This window comes from Cebus imitator, unplaced genomic scaffold (assembly GCF_001604975.1).
Source record: "Cebus imitator isolate Cc_AM_T3 unplaced genomic scaffold, Cebus_imitator-1.0 Scaffold517, whole genome shotgun sequence".
Taxonomy (NCBI): domain Eukaryota; kingdom Metazoa; phylum Chordata; class Mammalia; order Primates; family Cebidae; genus Cebus; species Cebus imitator.
The window spans coordinates 330,736-344,085 of record NW_016107832.1 but is presented as its reverse complement, the minus strand read 5'-3'; the positions used below and the strand labels follow the sequence as shown (position 1 = coordinate 344,085).

The following is a 13,350-nucleotide window of genomic DNA, read 5'->3' as shown; positions in this document are numbered from 1 at the left end:
CAACCAGTCTTTTTTTTTTTGAGATGGATTCTCATTCTGTCACCCAGGTTGGAGGGTAGTGATGCAATCTCTGCACCCTCTGCCTCCCGGATTCAAGTGATTCTCATGCCTCAGCCTCCTGAATAGCTGGGACTACAGGCGTAAGCCACTAAATCCAGCCCAAGAACTGTTAAAGAAACTAATTGTTTATCCAATAATTAGATGTCCTTCAGTGAGAGATGCTCCACTGAACACAAAGCTTATCTGGCTGCTGAGACAATGAGGCTACTATTCTAAATCCATTTTTATATTTCTTCCTTTTTAAGTTTATCCCTACAGCTGTTTAAACAAAATGGAAATATCACTAATGAAATACATAAATTATAACTATTGTTAGCACAGTTTACCACACTGGGCTTTCAACATGTGATGTAAGGTTGATACGATGATAATGTTGGTAGAAGTACCATTCTTTCTCAAGCATTATTAAGCACTTTAGGCCTTAACATTGTGATTTCCATAAAAGCTTTGACCTCAGCTATGCTTACTGTACTGATCATAATAAAATTTGTATGATTTAGCTACGACCTTAATCTAACAAATATTCTAAGTCCATGGTTATAAGATGAATGAGTCAAGGTTTCAAATCCAGAAATTAAGGAGCAACAAACATTCATCCCAGGCATGGTTCTCTCTTACAAGAAAGCATCTGTTGTTGGCTTCTCAAAGCTTTGTCTATTAATAGAAGAGTTGATGACGGACAAAATCTTAAAAGAACTTCCATATGCACTGAACTTTTATGATGTTCAAAAATCTTACTAAATAATCACAAATTCCTATTGGACTTGAACTAAACTTGATGACATATCTGAACTCTAATACTTTTTACTTGGGGACAGAAGAATACTTTTGTCACTTCCATTGCCTCAGTCTCTATGCAATATTTGATAATTAATCATTTACTGACTCATTTGGTTTGGTTTGAAAGAAAATTCACATCTGAGCTTATTCTTAGAGAAGCTGAAAGGACCTGTAAATAGATGAATAAATTAGTAAATTCTTAAAACTGGAATGTTTTTGTAAGTCTCAAAGCACCATACAGGAGAAGAGAAAAAGTTTTGAAGGATCATTCGAACCAACAGAAGTCCAAGATGGTTTGACTCTACCTACCTTACAGATGAGATATCTGTGTCCTCATTTCACATCAATTATGTAGATGGAACACTAGATTTGAATTTTAACTGTCCAAATCTGACTCCTTCCATGAGAATCCTGGTCAAACCCAATCTTCATTGTGGACTTCCCTAGCACAATTTAATACACTTGAACTCTGAAATATGGTTCAAACATTTATATGCGTGCAAATTTAGAATCCTGTAATGGGTAAAGGAGATACTTTTCAAAAATAAAAACATAATGTCTGATCAATGTTTCCACTGACTTGGTATCCTGACAAAAGGTTCTCCTATAGAAAGTTCTTACAGACGGTTCATTCACATTAACTAAATAATACTTTATTTCACTTGAAAGAAAAGTATTTCCTTGAGATATTACGTGTGTGTGTGTTTCTACATGACTTCTTTGCTTTCTTTACAAGCACAACGGATACTCTGAAGACTATGTAAGAATCACAGACTGGAGATTCCACTTTTCAAGAGTTAGGACCCCTTTTGTAAGTGAGGCGGTTTCTCTCCTCAAGTGAAAATGAATTCTTTCTAAATCAGAGGCTGGGAAAAGTTAAGAGATGTTACAAGAGGTCAAAATTAAGTCCATTAAATCCCAGACCCAGCTTTAGTCTCCATAGAGACAAGGGAGATAAATAAACCAGCAACCTTAACAAATGTGCTGCACCTTTGCCAGACATATCTCTGACTTACCATTATTTTTACTTAAGTATCTCTCAGTCCAAACATAATTGACTCTGAAGACTACAAAACCAAACAGAACTAGGCCCAAAAGAAATACGAACACTCACTGAAGCAAAGGGCAGGCAAAAGAGTCAAGAGCCATCCCCCACCCTTAGCGACGCGCTCTCCGTTCCCCCTGAAAAACTATTGCAACATGAAGCTCCAGAGGCAATGACATATGGGGAAAATATGTGGTGCCAAAGCCAGAAGAAACCATGTCAAAAAAGAAAAACAGACATGAAGTAACCGACCTAATTAGAAGAGAAAAGTGTACTTACAGCAGAGAAACAAGTATATCTGAAACAGGGAATACAGCTGAAGGTGAGGGGGACTGCTCTAAGGAGGCTCATGACCTTAAAGTGAATTTTTGTTACTTATCTAAAGGAAATCAGAAGATGAAATAGGCATCACTCTTGAGCTATAGCTCCATTAAGATTCTCCTTAAGTGGACCCTGCACCTTTAAACGTGAAGATTCATTCTCTGTCTGGCACTGCTATGCATTCATTAAAAGCTCTGAAACAAATATTTGTACTTGGTGTCATGTGGGATACCAGGATGCCTCTACCAACCACCAAAAATGGAAGAAAGAGAAATGGGGGCTCAGGATGATAAAACAAAACAAGCGAGAAGGAACTAGGGCATTGGAACCCCATGTTTAGACTCTCGACAGGAGTTCTCAAGTTTCTTGGTTAGTTGCTAAGCACCTACTGTGTGATACATTGGAATATCCTGCTTGTGATATGGAGTTGAGTACAGAAGCTTCTCAACATCTAAGTGAGCATATATTTGCAGGAAAATGTACAAACAACATCACAACATGAATATAACCTCAAAAAAATGATACTTACATTTTTCCTTGTGTCTTCTAGTTCTTGTCCACAGGTACATACCACTTTGCATGTTACAATCAAAGCATATATGCAATTTTGCATCTGCATTTTTTAGTAAGACCATATTATACAAATTCTTTCATATTGCTAACGTAAGTATGAAAATCATAATTTTTAACAGATTCATGAAATTCCACTGCATAGATATATCATACCCTACTTAACCAAAACTATCTGTTGAATAATTGAACTATTTCTTTCACATTAGACATTAAAATTCTTTCTTTTTGTCCTCACAAATAACACTGTGATGAATACTTATGCAGCTTTTTTTCTTTTCTTTTTTTTTTTTAGATGGAGTCTCTCTCTTTGTTGCCCAGGCTGGAGGGCAGTGGCGCAATCTCGGCTCACTGCAACCTCTGCCTCCCGGGTTCAAGCAATTCTCCTGCCTTAACCTCCTGAGTAGCTGGGACTACAGGTGCATGCCAAAACACCCAGCTAATTTTTTTTTTTTTTTTTTTTTGTAGAGACAGGGTTTCAGCATATTGGTCAGGCTGGTCTCGAACTCCTGACCTTGTGATCCACCTGCCTCGGCCTCCCAAAGTGCTGGGGGATTACAGGTGTGAGCCACCACACCCGGCCTTTTTTTCTTTTCTTAGAACAATTTGTTTCTTAGAACACATTTCCCAAAGGATGATTACTAGATTCAAGGGTACCAGTCTTTGTGCCTTTAACCATATATTGCCAAACAATGTTCCAAAAGGCTTTGTACCAACTTACAATGCTGCCAGCAGTAAGTACATACCCATTTCAAGTCAATCATATTGACATTGGGTTTTCTTTTTGTAAGTGAAAAGTGTGCCTTGCTGACGTTTAAATATGCTTATCTTTGCATACTACTGAGGCTGAACATTTTCCATGCATTTCTTTACTTTGTGATAGAACGTGAGTGCCTTTTACCCATCTATCACCTGGATAATTCATTCAGTCAACAGTTAGGAAGCATCTACCATGTGCTAGGCCTGTGCACACCTTTCTTACAATCCGTATGAGATCTATGTACGATATAAAAAGTATGCATCTTGTCATATGTGCCACGAATTTTTCCTGATGTTCTTTCTTTTTCATTTTATTTATTTATTTATTTTTGAGATTGAGTCTTGCTCTTTCTCCCAGGCTGCAGTATAACGGCGTGATCTCGGCTCACCGCAACCTCCTCCTCCCGGGTTCAAGCAACTCTCCTGCCTCAGCCTCCTGAGTAGCTGGGTTTTTACAGGTGCCTCCCACCATGCCTGGATAATTTTTTGTATTTTTAGTAGAGACAGGATTTCACCATGTTGGTCAGGCTGGTCTTGAGCTCCTGACCTCATGAACCACCCGCCTTGTGCTCCCAAAGTGCTGGGATTACAGGCATAAGCCACCACAACCGGCTCTTTTTCATTTTAATTATACTTTTTCACTGCAGGACTGTATACATTTGAAACTGTTGATTTCCTCGTTTCCAACTTTTAAAAATCATTTTATAGCTTACAAGGTTATCATCTATCCAGGGATTTGATAATTATCCTATTTTCTGTGTTCTTATTTATAAGTTTTCTAACAGCCCCATATTTTCCTAAAATTAAAAGTTCTAATCCCTACATTTCATAAATCTTGAGCTTTAACATATCTAGCTTTTTTTTTTTTTACCAGAAGCACATAATTTAAAACAAATTTTAAAATCAAAGTTAGATTTATCTTCCCATGTGCTATACTGCATTGAAAATAATTGATTTTTCACCTCCTGTGTTGCAACTCAAAGTAGATCCAGATTTATCTCGGAAGATTCAACCCAAAATACCTTGGTTCATATCTCTTTTTCTTTCTCAGGTCAAAGAAAAGTGAATGTTCTTAACATTAGCACCATCATTGCCTGACTGATTTTTCTCAGGATTGCTTTAAGGCAGTTCCCTTGCTATTCAGAGAGGCAGGTTCTCAGATTAGCAGTGGTGTAACCTGGCGCTTGTTGGAAGTACAGAATCTCAGGCCTTACTCTAGACCTGCTGCATCAGAATCTGCATGTTAAAGTGTGAAAAGCACCAAAGCAGACTACAGGAATCCTCCAGAATTAAACAAAACACCCGTACCTGTCAGTGCTCCTTAATCAAGTGCCATCATCAGAAAGTATCCCCCCCCGAAATGTTTGCCCTCAACCCTTTTAAAGCACCCCCTTAATATGATCGTCACCCCATGTCGTACGCCTGAAAATTAGCAAGCCGATACTCTGAGAGAAAGGATGACCTTAAGTTTGCAGCCTCAATTTTATCTAGACCTCGGATTGAAAACTCAAATGTCTATAGAGGTAAAACATTCAGATAATGGCAACCAACCCTTGTCCGTGGTGTCAAGGGGACTACAGGGTCTGCCGAAGACTGTAGCAAACTTCAGAGTTCATGCTCCAGCTAAAGAAACAGCAGCCATTTGGCTCCGGCCTAGTATAGCCAAATAGGAATGAGGGCTCAATACTGACAGATCTTCTGATATTTCAAGAGAAGCTGAAAAATTTGGATTTCAAAAAATATGAAATCTTTCGATTTTTAAATGCTGGCAATTAAAATTTTAAAAGAACACCTCTGTGTGCCAGATCCAGCCCACTTGTTTGAGATCTTGGCTCTAGACTGATGATTTCCAAACTCTTTAAGTCTGTGTAACCCATCTGTGCTGATTTTCTTTTTTACTGCTAGTGCACCAAGAAGAGAGGTTACGTCAATACAAATGGCACAAATCAAATCACTCTGACTACTATATTTCAAAATTTTGTGTTTTGTGAATATTAAAAAACTGCCAAATCAATAATGAAAATGACCATATGTCAGTGATATAAATATCTCCATGTGAAACACATGTTTAATTAACAATATTGTCACTATTATGGTACAAATACTCAAATTTAGCCCAGTTCACGTATGAGTTCAGAATTATGTATTCAAGCTTGTGTTCCAAATAATTTCATAAACTAAAAGACAGCCAAATGGAATAATTGTAAGTTTCTGAATAATAAAGTTTATCTATGATAAACACTGTATTAAAAGGGGACACGCCACCATTTAAAAGAACAAAATAGGCCAGGTGCAGTGACTCACGCCTGTAATCTCAGCATTTTGGGAGGCTGAGTCGGGCAGATCACTTCAGGTAAGGAGTTCGACACCAGCCTGGCCAACATGGTGAAACCCTGTCTTCACTAAAAATATAAAAATTAGCGGGGCATGGTGGCGTGCGCCTGTAATCCCAGCTACTCAGGAGGCTGAGGCAGGAGAATTGCTTGAATCTGGGAGGCAGAGGTTGCAGTGAGCCGAGATCACACCAATGCACTACAGTCCGGGTGATAGAGTGAGACTCCATCTCAAAAAATGAATAAATACAAAATAAAAGAACAAAATTTCCTCATGTGGAAACAGCGAAGTCCATTTTACTAAAATGTTCAATCATTCCAAACAAACTTTTTAAAAATAGAGCATGAAATGCACAGTTTACATTTATTTTCATTTTAGGGCCTTTAGGTCCCAGGCACAGCTGCATCCATGGTGATTACTGAATATTTTATTTGCACATGCTTATATGGAGGTGGCATAAATCATAGGCTCAAACAGCAAAGTAGGGATGGGGACTTTGAGCTGTACCCCTTCATCTATACCTGTCTACTGAACATTGGGCAATGGAATCAAGAAAAGCAAAGCAATTTTCAGTTTCCTCGTCTACAAAAGGGAAAATAATCTAGCTATGTCCCACCCTTGAAGAATATCAAACCCAAAATGTATTTTTTGTTGTTGTGCTCACCACTACATTCCTGCCCTGGCCCATAGGAGGGCTGAATGAATTAATAAGTAAAAGAAAGGAAGAAAGAATACAAGACGCAATTGTGTAATCTTGTATATTTGTTACAAGGAAACAAAATTTAACAGATTTGGCCAGGCGCAGTGGCTCACACCTGTAATCACAGCAGTTTGGGAGGCCAAGGCAGGTGGATAGCTTGAGGTCAGGAGTTTGAGACCAGCCTGGCCAACATGGTGAAATCCTGCCTCTACTAAAAACACAAAAATTAACTAGGTGTGGTGGTGTACCCATGCCTGTAATCACAGCTCCTTGGGAGCCTGAGGCTACAGAATGGCTTGGACCCGGGAGACGGAGGTTGCAGTCAGCTAAGATCGCACCACTGCACTCTAGTCTGAGCAACAGAGCAAGACTCCATCTCAGAAAAAAAAAAAAATAATAAAACACCCAGAATTTAACAAATTCTATTCAGTTGACACACCTGAGAAACTCACTGCTCTAAAAACCCAAGGACACCAAATTTTGGTGAATGTAAAGATGTCACTGGGGTGTGCTTGATATCATAAAACCATTTGAAATGTGTGTTTGAAAAACTTGGATTTAAATGTTTTACTTTAAGAATACAGCCTTGTACACATGGTTTCAGCCAAAGTTTTCTGCCAATGAAGCTGATTGAATTTGCAGATTGCTATGGAATTACTAAGGGCAAATAATGCATGTGAATAGCCACCTAGCTGGCATTTCCATCTGATGAGAGGATGTCTCTGTATCTCCCTAAAGAACCTTTATATCTTTATATCTCCCTTCTTTATATCTCCTTAAAGAATCTAGTCTCTTTTCTGTGGGAAAATAAGAGCTGGGAAAGGGCACACAGCTAAGCTCAGCTCTTTCAATAGGGTACTATACTTTAAAACTGCCCTAGGGTTCCTCCGAGGAGAGTGACAGAGTCATAGCCTCCTACTTGAGCCAAAGCAGTTCAGCTTTGGTTTTCTCTATTGGGGTTAGATCTAAATATTTGTATTTTTTGAAGATAGGTGTCTATCTTTTTTTTAAGTTTGAAAACAACCATTATAGGTAAAGGCTGTGAATGAGAGTGATAGCAGGATTTAGACCCAAAAATAAAGATTGCATCTACAGCAGCAGAGGGAAGCTGCCGAAGCTTTTACCATTGAACCTGCTTCAAGCCCCAGGGCTTTGGAAGGACTTCCAACTACCACCATAACTGATGAAACAGATTATAAAATTCAGATTTAGCATTTCTAAAACCTTGTCCTATGCTTTTTACTTTCAGGTTTAATACATTTAGGTATTTGATGAGATATATTTTAAAATCTGGGTAGAATTCTGTAGCAAGTAGACATTGTAACAAAGGCAATTCTCGTCACCTGGTGAGCATGTACCCTGACTGAAATCTAAGTACGTACACTGACCATGTGGCTGCATGCTGGCATGGGCAGGATAAAGGTGAAGGCAAAATCTCAGCCACCTTTTGAGTGATGAAATGGGAAATCCTGACAGGTACAGTGCAGGCAAAGGTTACATCCCCTCTTGTGAGCGCATGGAGACCGGGCAGGGACCATTCCTATATTGTGTCTGGATGAGCCCCTTCTCTTAGATTCCTTCCTTTCATTATTTTCAAAGGTCAGTGTCCTTCTCTCAAAGAGAAAATTGAGGAACCCTGAGTCATCACAGAGTATAAACAAGCTACTGTGGCTAAATGAAGAGGACAGAGAATGCTTATCCAATGCATGTGACATGAAGGGTCTGCTTGACCTGGCTGCCCACAGGTTGCTCTGAACTTGAGAGCAAATCAGAAGAAAATCTCCTGGACCCTATTAATGTCACCCACCAGAAGCACTTTTTCGACTTCCTATCACCAGATTTTGCAGTGCCGGTCCCACACCTTGGCTCCATCCACCCACAGAGAAAGATTCCTAATAGCTGATCAGGTCACCCTAACCTTCTCCTGGCTGGCAGCAGGACTCTCCTCCCTCCTGTCCCCGTATTTGCTCCATGCAGCTTTCCTGCTCCCTACTGTTCATGCAGCGACACGAGCAGATCTTTATTTTCAAGCAGATCTTTGAACAGTTTTGTTGTGCCTGGCAAATTCCCTTTACATAGCCCCAAGCTGAAAGCAAATGAGATTTTCCCTTGAAAAGGCATTCTCCCTAAGAGCTAATATTTAGGGTAAGCAGTGATATTGGCTGGGTCAATTAAAATGAACCTTCTGAAACCTCCTTTACAAATAAAGCCCTTTGTACAATGCCACCCCTAAGACCACAACTTGGAAGGTTGGCGATCAGTATAAGAATTTGTGGCAATTAGTGAAACTTACCTCACACTGGATGTGTGGCAGATAGAATGTATTCAGCAAGGGGTGGATACGGTTGAAAACAACTCCCAAGGTGCCTAAGTTAGGGAAAAAATGAGAATCAAGAGGCAAAGTTACCTTTTTAGAAGCAAAGTTCTGAATTCTAAAAAAATCAAGTCAACTTCCTTTGAAATGGCTCATGGTAACACATTCTACTTTGTATTTACAACCCTTACAGTGAAAGGAAAACTGCCAAGATGTTCTGCATATTTCTCCAAATGTCTGTTTATCATATAACATGAGCACTGGCAGTGGATCTGGCTCCCTCATTATCAAGCTGTATTAGCTCAAACACTCGCATTGTTAAGGGAGTGAGCTCATGGCCTATTTCAGTTTTAAATTAACATTTGGCAATCACCCGGGTAATCAAAACAAATGACTCAGTCGTTTAGAATAGATTTATTAGTTGAGCCTTTTTTTTTCCTCTTTTAACATCTTTAGAATATTTTGCCACAGGAGGGCTCGGATCCAGCCAGAATGTAGAGCACAAGTCGCCAGAGGAATATTTAGAGGGGTTGCCATGGAGACGAGGTGCCCTGTGACCGCTGAAGTTATCTCCAATCAACAGCAGGATTAGGATGCGGGCTAGTGGGCAGGCTCATCTCAGGGCGAGGATTCTGCAGCACTAGGAAACAGGTGTGCCCTGTGCCATTCCCATCCCCGACACACAAATACAGCCCGCCACGACACGCTGCCCTCTCCAAGCCCCTGCAATCTCCCCACAGGCCCATTCACATCACCATCTTCCTCCCCCAATCACCTGACCTTTATTCAGAAAGGACTGGCTGGGGCAAAGCAGAAAGGGAGTGTGATCACTGCATTATCACAAAAGTGTGAAATCCTAGAATTCACACCAAAGGCCGCTTTCAGATCAACCATGAAAATGTACATGAGCGAATGAAATCTGAGGAAAACATAGTGCCCTGAGCAGAAGACCCTGTCTGTTTTTGCACTGCTCTGTCCCCACACCCAGGTCAATGCCTGGCACATAGCAGACACAGAAGTGTGGATGAAAACAGGGCAAAAATTAACCAAGGATTATAGCCAGGTGTGTAATCACCCATCCCACCCCACCCTCCAACCACTTCCAGGCTGACCTTCACACAGGCAGTGGTTATAGACGGAAAAACTGTGAATGTGCTGGTAAATAAACAGCCGGGGCAGTTGGTTCACTAGGCTAATGGGTTCATCTTTTAGAGATCCTGATGACCACTGTCAGGATTGTCAAGAAGACAAGGCTGAAGACAATGCTTCCCAACTCAAAATGGGCAAATCTGCTGACCATAGGGACGGGGAGGTTCTTGTCTGCCAGGCCAAAAGCCTAAAAGGCGGCAAATTTTGCTCCTGAGGTGAAGCGCTAAAATTTGAAAGCAAATGTTTTAAAGTGCCTTAATTCAAAGGAACTCCTTCTAGTCCTCCTCCCACCTGTGCTTAAATAGAGACAATATTTTCATATTCTATCTTACGAATCTGGATTGGCTCATGTTAGGTTTTGTTTGTCCTGTAAGATGTTATGTACCAAGTTGGCAAAAACAAAAGTGTCTGACTTCATTTCTATCTCCCAGTACTTAGCATGGTATTTTTACACAAAAGGCTCTACTCCATCTCATCTCCTACCACCACACTTCACTCTTCTGGAACTCACTGTTTCTAGAAGGTTCCACACCCTTTCATGCAGATGCAGGAGGAATGCAGCATGCACAGCTGTTCACAGCAGGGGCACCACAGTCAGACTGCCTGGGCTCAAATACTGGCTCCACCTCATATTAGCTGTCCAGCCTCTATGAGCATCATAATGGCAACCTACCTCATAGAGATAGGGAGGTACCTGCATGCAAGCATTTAGCAGTGCCTCCCCCACACAAGGTAACTACTGAATGTTAAATACATACTTGGCACTATTATCATAGCAGGCAAAGAATCAAACAGGTATCAAACGTGGGTAATGACTTCATATGCCGCCACTGACACCTGGCACCAAATATATCTCTTTAGATTCAATTCAAGTGAAGCTTCAAACCTGAATCTGTCACATACTACCTTTAGCATATTTCATCTTACCCTTCTGGAATTGATTTTTCCTAGAGATATTCATACTGATTCTACTTGATGGACTCTAGTTCTCTTTTTCAAGAACCAAAATCACGTCCTTCATAAGATTCCCACCTTGCTAATGGCTTCCCTGCCATCTCTCTGTCTGTTCCTTTCCTCTACACATTCCAGCTTGGAGGGGCTACAGGGAGGAAGAGAACAGGTAAAGTGTCTTCTAGTAACCAGACCAAATCCTGGCTATCCTTTCCAGAAAGTCCTTGCATTTAATGTTCTCTGACACCCTCCAGAGGGCAGAAGAGAGAAAGTCCCAAAGGCTAAGTTGGCAAAGCTCTGGCATGAGATCCAACTCAAGCCCCTGCTGGAGCAGTTTTCCTTCCATAGTTCATGGTTTCTCCACTCAGAATTAGTGCACAAAGAAGGAGAAAAACTGACAGTGAGATCTGAACTGCCTTTATATCTCCATTTCACTTTACCATCTGTACTTAACATGTCCCACTTAACATTAGCTGGGGTCATGAGGCTGAAGACACTAACGGTAGATATTATTTGTGTGTACTTTTCAATCTGCAGCGTGTAACTGTGTCTCTGACCAGAACATCATACAAATTACATTGACAATATTGCACAAGGCAAAGAATAAAAGCAGAACAGCAGCCAAACACACTGGGTAAGATGACAGCAAAGTAATCCAAAATAAAGCCCAAACACTTTAGAGTCAGTCATGCTTTCAACGAGATCATGGTAATCTTATCCCACCCTGACATAATTAATAAGTGAAAGACAAACCATTTATATTATTCCCGAAGAAGCCAGGAGTTACTTTTTAATGACATTTAACACGTACAATCACTCTCCTTCAGGTTTAGCAAAAGTATTTTGGTCATGGACACTGCTGATCCTGTCACTACTGACCACCAAGCTTCAATGATCCCCATATCACCAATCAATTGGGTGAATTACGTGGAAAAGAAAATCCGGAGACAACAGCTGTTTGAATGAACTTAAAAGACGAGTCAAATCAATCAAAAGAGATGATCCCCACAGACTCATTGTCTCCTCTCAATTCTTTGAATGTGATTGTCATGGTAACGGTTCCTTAATCACGTCCAGAATATTCTCTCCCACCCAAGATATCAAAGAGCAGTGAATTCCAAACAGCTTCTTAATTAGGTACACTTGTGATGGTACTGGGCGGCACAGACTTCTCATTTACCTCACATTTATTCAAATACTTATGCTACTATAGAGGTCAGAAACATTGGCATGCACACCATTAAAAACACATTTTAAATGTTTACCATAAAAGGCAATGATAAATACAACTGAGGTAGCCACTGGCTCATTTCCTTTAGCAAAAAACTGGCAAACTGGCTCTCATTTGGCTAAATAATTTATTGGAAATAAGCAGTACAGATGAAAGATGCCTTATTTTTAATAATTCCAACATAATCAAGATCTACAACATAACGAAATCTTTAACAGCATACTAATTTAATAAACAAGCAAAAACCAGAAGAGTATTTCCAGTTACAGAAATATAATAAAGTCCAGTTTTGTGTCCTTGTATTTAGTTAGAGTATTATCTGGTGATATATGCCATACTCTGGAAGATCATTTATCCCACACGTTTCTATATTTATTTTATATGATATAATCATAATATTCCTCACAATTTGGAAAGAGAGGATTTATACTTATCAAGTTTGGGAAAAGATGAGTTATATCTTTAAAAGATATCTACTAGATATACTAAAAATTTCAAATTGTGATTAGTCCAGATTTTTCGGAGATTTTTGCAGTTCTTTCAAAAACTAAAAAGTGCACACATTTACCAAAGTTGGAGTAGTGTGTCATTTTTAACTTTGCATAGGAATATATGCAACCCTTTACAATACTGATTCTGCTTTTATAGATTTTGAAATTAGTAAATAAAAGGTGTCTTTCCTTCCAGATGTGGCATGACCTGGAAACTAACAAAAAGCCCCACCATGCCCTAAATAAATACAAAGGAGCTCTTTCTGTGAGCCATTTCTGGATGCAAATTCAAAGAATTTTTGGTCATAAAGGAAGAGTAAGTATACTGGGGGAAAACATAAAGGGAAAAATACGTACTTTTAACTGGAATATTTAAAACATTAAGAATACTTATGAATAAAAAAGCCATCAAAAATAGAATAGAGGCTGGGCACAGTGGCACACGCCTGTAATCCTGGCACTTTGGGAGGTCAAGACCAGCCTGGCCAACATCGTGAAATCCGGTTGTCTCTACTACAAACAACAAAATGAGCCAGACATGGTGGTGTGAGCCTATAATTTCAGCTACTTGGGAGGCCAAGGCATGAGAATCACTTGAACTTGGGAGACGGAGGTTGCAGTGAGCTGAGACTGTGCCACTGCACT

At 39.9% G+C, this 13,350-nt stretch overlaps 1 protein-coding gene across 7 annotated transcripts in view; it reads right to left on the bottom strand.

Annotated features, from left to right (window-relative positions):
- The window catches only part of FHL1 (four and a half LIM domains 1), a 62,512-nt gene that overhangs the window by 31,972 nt on the left and 17,190 nt on the right, over positions 1 to 13,350 (bottom strand). For 5 of the 7 annotated variants that reach the window (XM_017514118.2, XM_017514131.2, XM_017514135.2 and 2 more), the window contains exon 2: positions 8,863 to 8,936. The exons of 1 other annotated variant lie outside the window; for it this stretch is intronic. The gene's annotated coding sequence lies outside the window, so the exon portion shown is untranslated. Of the gene's footprint in view, positions 1 to 2,164; positions 2,190 to 8,862; positions 8,937 to 13,350 lie in introns of those variants that run through there. One more of the 7 variants, XM_017514127.2, reaches the window with a different exon arrangement.